The sequence below is a fragment of the Physeter macrocephalus genome, chromosome 7 (genome assembly GCF_002837175.3).
Source record: "Physeter macrocephalus isolate SW-GA chromosome 7, ASM283717v5, whole genome shotgun sequence".
NCBI lineage: Eukaryota > Metazoa > Chordata > Mammalia > Artiodactyla > Physeteridae > Physeter > Physeter macrocephalus.
Window position 1 is genome coordinate 4,832,367 of NC_041220.1, and position 13,629 is coordinate 4,845,995.

The window sequence follows — 13,629 nt, forward strand, 5'->3', positions numbered from 1 at the left end:
GGTCCGCGTATCGCAAAAAAAAAAAAAAAAAAAGTGAACCTTAACTAGAGAGACTTTACAGACAACATGATGGGAAGTCTGTCTATAAGAGTAAAGAAATGGAGGGTGGTGGTGTGGATCCACCCTATCTGCCTCAAAAATCTCACCCTAATAACCATGCTCAAATTCCCCCTCTGTGCTCCAAGGTGGACTAAGAGTCTGGCTCTCCTCCCAAACTCATCCCTCTTACTCTATCAATGGATCAAGTGTGAAAAGGTGAGTGGAAACATCTGAAGTAGCAGCCCAATGAATCCCACAACTTCAGTATATGTAGGGTCAAGACATGACAAAATTTGTTGTGGAATGTGATGTAAATATAGAAAAGTGGTCAGTGAGATGGGGGGTATGTGATTCTTGGCTTCCAAAGATAAGAAACAAGCAACATCTCCATGAAGAAACCACAAAAAAAAATCCACTGATGAATTTTCTGACCTGAAATGTGGTGTTGATCCTAGGAAGAGACCTCCCACCATCACCACCACTACCACGCTAAGTGGAGGGGCACTCTCTATTCCTCTCTACTCACTAAGCTAGGAGGGAAGAGTATCCTCACTTTAAATCTTTTCAAAGCATTCTTCTAGAGAGAGTCTTCTAAAGGCCCGAATGTCCCCTCCCTCCTTCCTGGGAACTTAGCCCACTTTCCTCACTTCCTCCTAATCTCAGTGTCCTAACCTGTACCGAGGAAGGAAATAAAAATTTCAGTTGTCTTTGGTAAGGAGAGGGGAAGAGACAAGCCCTTTGTTACTGCAATCATGCAAAGAGTTCAGATGAAAGAGATGTTAGAAATTAACAGGAGAAATGATAGTTCACCATATAGAAGCATTTATTGCTATTATTTTAAGGGACATGAAAAACCTAAAGTATACCCATCATTTCTACTTCTGGTCCACTGTGAGAGAACCAGAATCAGTAGGTGAGGGAGAGCAGTGGTGTAAAAATACAAGAAGACCTTAGGTAAGAAAAAAGATAGAGGGTTCCCTGATGCCTAGCAGAGGTAGCTATTGTGTGGATTGATAGCTTACTCAAAGGGAGATTTAAAGAAAAATTGTGCAACGTCCTCTGGACTTGGTTATGTATATATCATCAACTAGTAATAGGATTTCCTTTATGCCTGTGGAGTGTATCTTTGCCTCCAAAGAATTATGTGCATACCCAAGGTTATTCATAAACAAATGGATTATCTTTCTAATAGTCAAGAGATTTTCAAATTTCTGAAGAATAATCACAGATTCAGAAAAAAGTAGAAAAATTCTGCATATTAGGAAATAAAAAAAGAACACAGAGCTCTAAAAATTTGAAGAATGTTAAGTCTATAGTAAGGGTCTTTATTCAAATAATATCAGTTTTTTTTTAAAAAAAAGCCTCCTGGAAGCTTTTTTGAAAAAAGCTCCCCTAAAAGGCTAGTCGCCCACCACACACTTATGGTTGATTAACTTATGACAAAGGGGGCAAGAATATAAAATGGAGAAAAGACACTCTCTTCAATAAGTGGTGCTGGGAAAACTGGACAGCTACATGTAGAAGAACAAAATTAGAACACTCTCTAATATCATATACAAAAATAAACTCAAAATGGATTAAAGACCTAAATGTAAGACCAGAAACCATAAAACTTCCAGAAAAAAACATAGGCAGAACACTCTTTGACAAAAATCATAGCAGTAGTTTTTGTTTTTTTTAGAAGATGTTGGGGGTAGGAGTTTATTAATTAATTTATTTATTTTTGCTGTGTTGGGTCTTCTTTTCTGTGCGAGGGCTTTCTCTAGTTGTGGCAAGCGGGGGCCACTCTTCAACACGGTGCATGGGCCTCTCACTATCGCAGCCTCTCTCGTTGCGGAGCACAGGCTCCAGACGAGCAGGCTCCGTAGTCGTGGCTCACGGGCCTAGTTACTCCGCAGCATGTGGGATCCTCCCAGACCAGGGCTCGAACCTGTGTCCCCTGCATTAGCAGGCAGATTCTCAACCACTGCACCACCAGGGAAACCCAGGAGTAGTTTTTTTTATCTGTCTCCTAAAGCAAAGGAAATAAACAAATGGGACATAAAAAAAAAAAAAAAAAAGCTTTTGAACAGCAAAGAAAACCACTGACAAGATAAAAAGACAACCTACTGAATGGGAGAAAATATTTGCAAATAATATGACTGATAAGAGATCAATACCCAAAATACATAAACAGCTCATATAACTCAAAAGCAAAAATAATAATAATTTCCAATTAAAAAATGGGCAGAAGATCTGAATAGACATTTTTCCAAAGAAGGCAACCAAATGTCTAACAAGCACATGAAAAGATGCTCAGCATCTTTAATCATCAGGGAAATGCAAATTAAAACCACAGTGACATATCACCTCACACCTGTCCGAATGGCCATCATCAAAAAGAACACAAATAACAAATGTAGGGAGGATGTGGAGAAAAGGGAACCCTCGTTCACTGTTGGTGGGAATGTAAATTGGTGCAGCCACTATGAAAAATAGTATGGAGATTTCTCAAAAAACTAAATATAGAACTACCACATGACCCAGTAATTCCATTTCTGGGTATATATCCTAAAAAACAAAAGGAAAAGAAAAAGAAAGAAAGAAAAGAAAACACTAATTCAAAAAGATACATGCACCGCAATGTTCATAGAGCATTGTTTCCAATAGCCAAGACATGGAAGCAACCTAAGTGTCCATCAATAGATGAATGGATAAAGATGTGATATATATAGAAATACAATGGAATGCTACTCAGCCGTAAAAAAGAAGGACATTTTTTTCCATTTGCAACAATATGGATGGACTTGGAGGGTATTATGCTAAGTGAAATAAGTCACAGAGAAAGACAAATACTGTACAATATAACATATATGTGGAGTCTAAAAAACAAACAAACAAGTAAATGTTAAAAAAAAAAAAAAAGAGACTTGCAGATATAGAGAACAAATTAGTGGTTACCAGTGGGGTGAGGGAAGTGGGGAGGGGTAAGATAGGGCTTGGGAATTAAGAGGTACAAATTACTAGGTACAAAATAAATAAGCCACACGGATATATTGTACAGCATAGGGAATATAGCTAAGATTTTATAATAACTATAAATGGAGTATAATCCTTAAAAATGTGAAACACTATCTTGTGCACATGTAACATATAATATTGTACACCAACTATACCTCAATAAAAAAAAATTAGATAATTTGTTGTTTTGACAAAAATGTTTTAGGCACAATTTTATTATATTTACTTTTAAATAATAAACAAATATTCTGACCAAAATAAAACCTTGTCAGTTTTGAAGAAGGACTAAATTAAGTATAGACTTCTATGAAATAATTTACAAAATTCTGTGATTCATATTAAAATATTATATTAAATGCTGTGAAGCAGGATGGAAGCTCTCAACAACAGGGTCCAGAGTATCCTAAGTGTTGTGCTCCTTATTCACAACTTAATTAGTTAACTTTCTGTAATTTCATTTAAAAATTGTATAATGATGAGATTAGTAGTGAAAAGTTTGGTTTTGGGAAGGGGAAATTAATGGCAGACATCTGCATTTGTTTATTTTGATCTGTAATAGTCCTAGGATTTACTTGAAATTTATCAATCAACTGAATAAATGCAAATTGTAAGTCTCCTAAATACTGATTACCTCATGAAGACTAGAATGAAATTTGAGACTAAATCATGAGATTTCTGCAGGGTACTCTATAATCCAGCTGGGTTTTGTTCTGTCATCATTATCATCACAATGATCACAACAAGCACAATCAAGAACTACCTCAAAAATAAATTAATTTTCAAGATATTCTTGTATTTACAAATCTGTGTTACGGGCAAAACCCACTAAAGAAAATGATTTTCACTAAAAATTCTTTTGAATTTAATCTTAGAGAAAATAAGCTGGATTATATGCTTGTAAGGTATTTACTATTTAAACTTCTAAATCAAGAAAGAGGAAAATTAAAAAAAAAAACCCAGAGAAGATCAGCTTATCTTAATAAATTTGCATTGCACTTTCCCAGTAGTCTAGTAAATTCAATTTAAGTGGCAACAGGATATTTGAAAAGTGCTGAGGGAGGCCACATGATAAATAGTAGGCAGATGAGGCTTTTGTGAGGGTTCTTAAAGTGTTCCAAGAGTGTATAACTTTTGTTTTTAGTTTAACATATATACTCCTCACAAAGTATGGAAGTACTCTCCCTACTCACTTAGAACCTATAAGTGAAAATGTAATTAATGTAATTAAAATTAAATGGCACTATGCAGCATATGATGTCAATAGTATAATACTACTTAAGTTGTTTCATGAAAAAAAAAGTCAAATAAGTTAGAGAAACACACTATGTTAGAATACCATCACGAAGATGTACAATGAACATGGCCATATAAAATGTCTCAGAAGACCTTCAGCTAAAAAAAAGGAAAAAAATAATAAATTTGTGTAATTCAAATTTTTCCCTGCCCAGTTTTTTTTTCACAATTTTAACTGTTGAAACACACTTTGGAAAATGGTAGTCATATAATTTAAAAGTTTAACTCTAAAATGTTATGATGTTGGGGAGGAGAACTCACAGTTGTAAACTGAAGGCATTGGACCTCACTTTGATATAACATGAACTGAATTGCATCATTGTGGAAGTGGAGAAAGATTGGATGTAACAGTCACTCCCTTCCACAACTTCTCTTGGTTTTGCCAGTTAACAGAGAAGGCCTCCCCGGGAGACAACTGTACTCTCCCCTCACCTGAATTCCCCACTCTATAAATAGGGACAATTACTGTAGATGTGTCCCCCTTTTCTTTAATCTTCAGTTGAGATTGAAATCCTGTGGAAACAAACATAATGCCCCAATGTCACTCCTTAATCAAAAGAAGGTAAAGGTCAGGATAACTTCAAAACTAAATATTATTATTTGAAAATCAAACACATGTGTAAGAATAAACACAAGAATATTTTAATTTCATTTGATCAGTATTCAACTAATCTCTAGTCACTTACTGCTGTCATCCTGCATAAACATGGGATTTTCTTATACTTGCTTATTCTAAACCAAGACTCACCCCACTTGATTAAAAATAAAATTACTGAAAATCTAGATCTCATAAAACCATATAGTTTATTTGTAAATGAACCTTTAATTTGGTTTTGCTTTTAAAAGTCCCATGTGATAATGTTTTGCAAGAAAGAACATTCAGGTTTCCCTACCCTTACTTAAAAAATCCACCACGACCACCACAACAAAAAAACAAACAACAAAAAACCCAGAATATTTTCTTCAAAGCTTCTTAGTAGAAATATATACTATGGTATTTATAACGTAGAGATGGAAATGTAACCAGAGGAAACCACAAACACCCAGATGCCCTTTCCAGGAACCACCTACCTGTAAAGCTCCCAAGGCACAACAAGGCACAACAAAGGTTGCTTTTGCTTGTCATGCTTCAACCTGCACAAAAATCCAACCAAATGGCCCTTTGATTCTTTTTCTCTAAGTTCTTAACAAATCCTAGACCTATAGAACTTATTATCTCAAAGGTTGAATAAAATAAAAAAATAAATACATAAATAATCTAAAAACATATCAGCAGATGAAATAGTATTTATTATGAGGCCCTGAAGCACACTTTTGTGAGTCAGTTAGGAAAAAAAAGGAAATGAAAAGAGCAACTAAATAAAATGAAGGACAAAAAGCAGAAAGAGAAAAATCTCCACACTCCTGTTTACCTTACTAGGAGATTGGAATAAGTTAACCAACAAACATCATGTCCTTCTACTCCACCATCTTGAACCAATCCTGACTCTGTTGGGAGTTTTTTAATCACAGTTTCAATTTCAGTACTTGTGATTGGTCTGTTCATATTTTCTATTTCTTCCTGGTTCAGTCTTGGGAGATTGTACTTTTCTAAGAATTTGTCCATTTCTTCTAGTTTGTCAATTTTATAGATGTATAATTTCTTGTAGTAATTCCTTATGATCTTTGTATTTCTGTGGTGTTGATTGTAATTTCTCCTTTTTCATTTCTAATTCTATTGATTTGAGCCCTCTACCTTTTTTTATTGATGAGTTTGGCTAAAGGATTATCAATTTTGTTTATATTTTCAATGAACCAGCTTTTAGTTTTATTGATCTATTTTTTGTTTTCTTTGTTTCTATTTCATTTATTTCTGTTTCAATTTTTGTGATTTCTTTCTGTCTGCTACCTTTGGGTTTGTTTGTTCTTCTTTCTCTAGTTGTTTTAGGTATAAGTTTAGGTTGTTTTCTTTGTGATTTTTCTTGTTTACTAAGGTAAGATTTTATTGCTGTAAACTTCCCTCTTAGAACTGCTTTTACTGCATCTGATAGATTTTGGTTCATTGTGCTTTCATTTTCATTTGTCTCTATGTATTTTTGGATTTCCTCTCTGGTTTCTTCAGTGATCCATTTGTTGTTTAGTAGCATACTGTTTAGGCTCCACGTGTTTGTGTTTTTTAGAGTTTTTTCCTTGTAGTTGATTTCTAATTTCATAGCATTCATGGTCAGAAAAGATTCCTGATATGATTTCAATTTTCTTAAATTTACTGAGGCTCACTTTGTGGCCCAGCATGTGGTCAATCCTGGAGAATGTTCCATGTGCACATGAGAAGAATGTGCATTCTGTTGCTTTTGGATCAAAAGTTCTGTACATATCAATTAAGTCCCTTTGGTCTAATGTGTCATTTAAAACCTGTTTCCTTATTGATTTTCTGTCTGGATGATCTCTCCATTGATGAAAGTGAGTTGTTAAAGTCCCCCACTATTATTGTGTTCTTGTCAGTTTCTCTCTTTATGGCTGTTAGTAGTTGCTTTATATATTGAGGTGCTCCTGTGTTGGGTGCCTAAATATTTATAATTGTTATATCTTCTTCTTGGGTTGATACTTTGATCTTTATGTAGTGTCATTCCTTGTCTCTTGTAACACTCTTTATTTTAAAGTACATTTTATCTCATATTATTATTGCTACTCCAGCTTTCTTTTGATTTTGTAGGTTCTTCCTTTTCATCACTTTAAATATATCATGCCACTCCCTTCTAGCCTGCAGAGTTTCTGCTGAGAAATCAACTGATAACCTTATGGATGTTCCCTTGTATGCTTGTTGTTGTTTTTCCCTTTAATATTTTTTCCTTGTCTTTAATTTTTGTCATTTTGATTACTGTTTTTCAGAGTTTTCCTCCTTGAATTTATCCTGTCTGGGACTCTCTACACTTCCTGGACTTAGGTGACTGTTTCCTTTCCCATGTTAGGGAAGTTTTCAGCTATTATTTCTTCAAATACTTTCTCAGGTCCATTCTCTGTTCTCTTTCTTGGACCTTTATAATGTGAATGTTGGTGCACTTAACATTGTCCCAGAAGTCTCTTAGACTGTACTCATTTCTTTTCATTCTTTTTTCTTCATTCTGTTTTGTGGCAGTGATTTTTCACCATTCTGTCTTCCAGGTCACTTATCTGTTCTTCTGCTTCACTTATCCTGCTATTGATTCCTTCTAGTGTATTTTTCATTTCAGTTATTGTATTGTTAATCTCTGTTTGTTTGTTCTTTACTGCTTTTAGGTCTTTGTTAAATATTTCTCACATCCTATGGATACTTGCCTCCATTGTTTTTCCAAGATCCTCGATTATCATCAATATCATTATTCTGAATTATTTTTTCAGTGGGTTGCCTATCTCCACTTCACTTAGTTGTTCTTCTGGGGTTTTATCTCATTCCTTCATCTGGGACATAGTCCTCTGCCATCTCATTTTGTCTAACTTTTTGTGATTGTGGTTTCTGTTCTACAGGCTGCAGGATTGGAGTTCTTGTTTCTTCTGTCTGCCCTCTGGTGGATGAGGCTATCTAAGAGTTTGTACAGACTTCCTGATGGAAGGGACTGATTCCTTCCCAGTGGTGGGTGGAGCTGGGTCTTTTCCCTCTGGTGGGTAGGACTGTGCTCACAAAGACTTTAAGCTGCTTGTCTGCAGATGAGTAGGGCTGTGTTCCCTCCCTGTTGGTTATTTGGCCTGAAGTGGTCCAGCACTTGAGCCTACAGTCTGTTGGGTCAGGCTAATGGTGGCTTCCAGGAGGGCTCACACCAGTGAGTACTTCCCTGATCTGATGCAGCCCATGTTTTTGTCCCTGCAGTGAGTCAGAGCTGCCACCCTCCAACCTCTAATACTAGCAGGTAGGTCTGGCCTAATCTCTTATGGGGTCACTGATTTTTTTCCCTGGGTCCTGGTGCACACAGGTCCTTTTGTGCATGCTCTAAGAGTGGAGTCTCTGTTTCCCCCAGTCTTGTGTAATTCCTGCAATCAGACCCCACTTGTTTTCAAAGCCAGATTCTCTGAGAGCTTCTTCTGTTGCCAGACCTCCAGGCTGGGGAGCCTGATGTGGGGATCAGAACTTTCACTCCTGTTAGAGAACTTCTGTGGTATAATTATTTTCCAGTTTGTGGGTCGCCCAACCAGTGGATATGGGGTTTGATTTTATCGCAGTTGTGCCCCTCCTACCATCTTTTTGTGGTTTCTTCCTTTTCTTTGGATGTAGGGTATCTTTTTTTGGTAGGTCCCAGCATTTTTTTGTTGATGGTTGTTCAGTGCTTAGTTGTGATTTTGGTGTTCTTGTGAGAAGGGTTGAGATTACTTCTTTTGACTCCCAGAATTATCATTATTTTCATCTTCATCTTCACACTAGTAGCCAGAAACTAGAGAAATAAGTTCCTAGTTGAAATCACGTGAAGTTGAAATCACGTTTCTGAAGAGCAATCATACTGAGCAGACCTTTATTCAAAGTCTCTGTTATTTCTTTGTCATTTATTTTTGAATAACATAAAGATTATGATGTTGTATCCCCTAAACATTCCAGTTTTAGAAACATTATCAAGCTATATATAAGAAAAAAAGTGCAGTGTGTTATAACAGCTATGAAACTACAGATATAAAACAGATAAAGTCTTGGTTTGTGGCAGGATGAAGTTTATTTCCATAAAAATTACAAGTTAAAATGTAGCATCTCAATATCAAGCTATATTTAGCTAAAATGTCCTAAAGATGAGTTATTATTAGGGGTTTTAAAATACTGAGATATCATAGGAGTCTTTTTTTTTTTCCACCATGGAATATGGTTGTATTTCTAGAGCAATTTGGAAACCTAAATATCTCAGGAAAGTCCATTCTCTCTGGTCTCTTTATAGAGTTGCATAGAAATAGTTGGTCACTGTGATATTTTTTTTTATGTTTTAATAGCAATTGTGAAAGCATACGTATCCCAGCTGACTTCCTGGATTACATCTTGTTAAAAAGCAACAGTGCTTTACACCCCACTTCATGCCACAGGTAATTTCCTTTGGATCCTTAGAGAGTCCAGCAATTTTACACTTTTTGCTTGAGGGAGCCTCTTCTGGTATTAAATTAAAACAAAAATAAAGCACCAACAGAAAAAGTCCACTCCTTATTTTTCAAAGTTACATCCGTCCAAATACTAGCTCTGGTCAAACACAGAACAGCTGTAAAACCTAAATGAAGGGCTAGAGTCAAATATTTCCTAATTGCCTGTTTTTCAGTACCATCTGTTCACTTGCTGCATTTGGTTATGTGCCACTAAATATGTAAAAATAAGTTAGTTACACTATATTACTCCAAAAAGATGCCATGTGTTTGTAAAGATCATGGAAACTTGTTTATATCGGCTTCCAGGAATATGTTAAAGAAATGAAAACACATTTATCTGTGAATGAATTTTAAATGCCTCCCATTTTTCTTTATATTCTGCTTTATTTCAGTTTATTAATATGTAAAGTATTGGAAATAAGGAGGTTTACTTTGAAACACTGTACAATATATGACATTATCTATGATAGAAAAATAATCATTGCCACCACTGTTTCACAGTGATGCTTTATTGACCCTCAGAGGCTCTTGTAGTGTTCTGTTCATGGCTACCACTGGGAGAAGAGTCCTTTCAGTTCAGGTGTGACCAACCTCTGACCAGCTGAAGTTGGAAAGTAAACTTGAAACTAGTGTTCGTCTCCATGCAGAAGAAATAGTTGATACTTGAACCACTCAATTAATTCATACATCTTTGTGTGTGCATACAAACAAGTGATTAAAACAATGTTTATTCTGCCACAGAAATAATGTTTTATGTTGTTCTTTTCTCAAAGTAATGAGAGATCAATTTTTTTGCAACAATCGCAGGAGACTTATTTCCTTTTTCCTGGACATGAAGTTAATTAGGGAGAAGGGAAAGCTGATAAAAATAATTGAGTGCTTACCAAATGCCAGCTGCTTATCTAATATCAGGTATAGTGCTAGAAACATACGGAGGGATTAAACCTACAGGCTTTGGAGTCAGACGCCATTCAAATTAGAGCCAACTTGTATGGTGAACTTAGGAAGTTTCTTATTCTCTACAGGCTTTATTCCCTCAAGTGTAAAATAGAAATAATACTGTCACCTGTTTTAAGTGATTTCTGTAAGAATTAAATAACATACAGAAATATTGTGTCTAAAATGTACTCAATAAAGTGTTTGCTACCATTACTTCATTATTTGGTTTAATTTTCACAGCTAACCTGATATACATACACACACACACACACACACACACAATCACACGTTTGTGTGTGTGTGTGTATACCTTTATATACAAATTAAGGAAAGTGAAGTCCAGAAATTAAAATGACTTGACCAAGTTATGCAGCTATAAATGATTTGAACCTGACTCTTTAAAGCCTATTCGTTTTTCATTGCATTACATGTTTGCCCACTTCTCATTTTCTGGTGTCTGTTAGGCAAGGATTGTTCTCCCCACAGCACTGTGCAGCCCACTGTGTAGAAAATGAGCAGACTGTTCACAGAAGGAACATTAAGCTCACAATTTTAGTGCACCTCACAATCAAATTATAATTTTATAGTTACTTCCTCTATCTGCTGGATACAGTATAGGAATACAAAGAATTATCCCTACTTAATTTTTAGAACATACTGAAAAATAGGCATTTTTTCTTTTATTTTACAATGAGGATCACAGAAGGCAAGTGATTTGTTTATGATCAGACAACCAATGTGTAGAATATCCATTACCGGAAGCCATGCCCATCATTTTCTAAAGTTTATAATATAATCATGAAGCAATACTGTCCCCCATGTGGGTCTAGCAAATAAAGTCAGATTTGTATTTTCAGAATTGCTTCTGCCACATGAAGTGTCACATTCAACTCGGAGAGAAATTTTACTGGGTGATACCACATAGAATGATGACTTCCAGCTTTCCTGGCTCCAGTAAAAATATAAATAAATGGAAAGTTTAAAAGACTATTTCCTTTTCTTTGATCTCATTAAGAGCAATCACAGTAAAACTGTGGCAGTTTTCTGATACCTTTGAAGTAGACTAGCCCTAAGGATTGAGGTAAGCAGCATGAAATGCTGGACTTGCACAGTTTCGGAGAAGTATTATCTATAAAAAGCAAAATCTAGGTTTATATTTTGACATATGATTACATACAAAGAATAAGGCAAAGATTCCAGTCCAGATACAGCCCTATGAATTCTGGATTTGCTTAGCCAGACCTCACAATTGTATATGCCAATTCATTTCAATAAATACATATAACATTGTAACATTGAATAACTAACTCATGCGTGTCTTAAATTTCTATCCCATTAGTTCTGCTTCTCTGGTTGAATCCTTCCCAATGCTCCAAACCCCTTTTTACTCAGTTGAGACTCCCTAGTTAGAAGAAGCAAATTATAAAGAAATTTGGTATCAAAGAGAGTCTAGATAGTTGTTTATTGTGTACACAATAGTGGATGGGATTCCCAGTTGATGAACATAGATAACACCCAGACAAACTAGTTACAGATGTTATCTTCCTTTCCAAATGTCTGGTTTCCATTGGGTTATCAGCTATTCTTCTTTAATGGAGAAAACCCAAAATGGACCTTTTTGTTCTAAATAATCATGAAAATGTCATGCTGAATAACATGGCACATTCAATGAGAAAAAATCAAAAAGAGGTAAGTTTTTTGCAATTACAAGATGTGGTGGTGTCATTTTAATTTATACCCGTTACATTAAAAAAAATTTACATTGCTTACAAAAGATAAACTAAAATAAAAGTTAAATTAAGTTGTAAGGAATGATTTAACATTTAAAAAATATTCTAAAAATGCAAAGAGAAATATATAAAAGTGTAAAATCATTGTGCCTATATTTCTCTCACCTTAAAATTAATCATATTATAAGAGATAAACACACACACAGTCATATATAACTACTAGTGAGTGATGAGATCCAGTTCACATTTTTTTGTCATTTAAAGTAAATTATTCAATAGTCCCCATTTGGTCATTTATCTACATTTTTATTTTTAATTTTAAAGCAAGCATTACCCCGTTTATGTTTAGACTGTGCAGAGAATAAACTAAACTTCATTTATTTTCAAGTGTGTGTTAACAAAAATTTTCCCATGTTGCATTTTAAGTCAAAGATCCCAGAGAATTCCAATCATTTGACTACTATTTTTTATAATATTATTTGAAAATAACCAGAAGCTGCTTAGATCATTTACATCATCTAACATTTCTAGAATAATCTATGTTATAGGACTATCGCTAGTTCATTTCCTTCTTGTTTAAAATTATTGAAAGATCACGTGGATGACAATTCATATCTAAGAAATTGCTTTTAATACTCAACATAAGTATAAGCTATGTATATTACTGTTTTATTTGCATTGTTTATTTGTATTTAGTTCATGATAAGGGAAAACTTTGTGTATCCTACAGTAGTCTGATTTTAAGTAAGTCTTTTGATATGCTTAATATTATTTTCATAAAGAATTAATAGTTGGCACAGAATGAAACATCTGGCATCAGCTTTGGCACTGTGATGTTCACATTCCACCAGGTGTAAGATATTTGATAACTTTCTCCATCAGCACACTTTTCCATGAGCAAGTCTGCAAATACAGAAATGCTGCATATTGAAAAGCATCACCCAGGGACTATTCTATTCACACTCCAGCTCCTGCTCTCTTTTCTCTTTCTACTGGGTGTTTGTATGATTTCTCTTGGGCACTTCTAACAACACTACCAGGAGAAATTTGACTGATCCATGAGAATCACTTATATAAAACTTAGAGACTTGTGAAAGGAAAGAGGCTTTCTGAGGAATACACAATAAATCTGTAAAATTTATGCATATACACTTTCCTTCTAGAAGTAGGCATCTCAGCCATAAGGAGATAGGTGGTTCATGTATCACTGGTCACTGGATAATCTTCTTTACCTCAATAAAAGGAAGAGCAAAACCATCACCAGTCTCCAAAGAATTGATGAGTACATGACACTGGTGTCCAAATAACTTGGAGTTGATGTGCCCAGTAGCTAAAGCAGTCACTGTGGCATCATATCCTGTTTATGGAGGGAAAATTAATGCTCACATTCCTAAACCCCACCTCTTCACTGGATATCCAAGATTTCAGATCAAGACCATGGACGATGTTTCTTTCCACCCAAAGTCCTTGCCTTTGGGAATCCAATGGGTGTAGGTGGTTCATGTATCACTGGTCACTGGATAATCTTCTTTACCTCAATAAAAGCAAGAGCAAAACCATC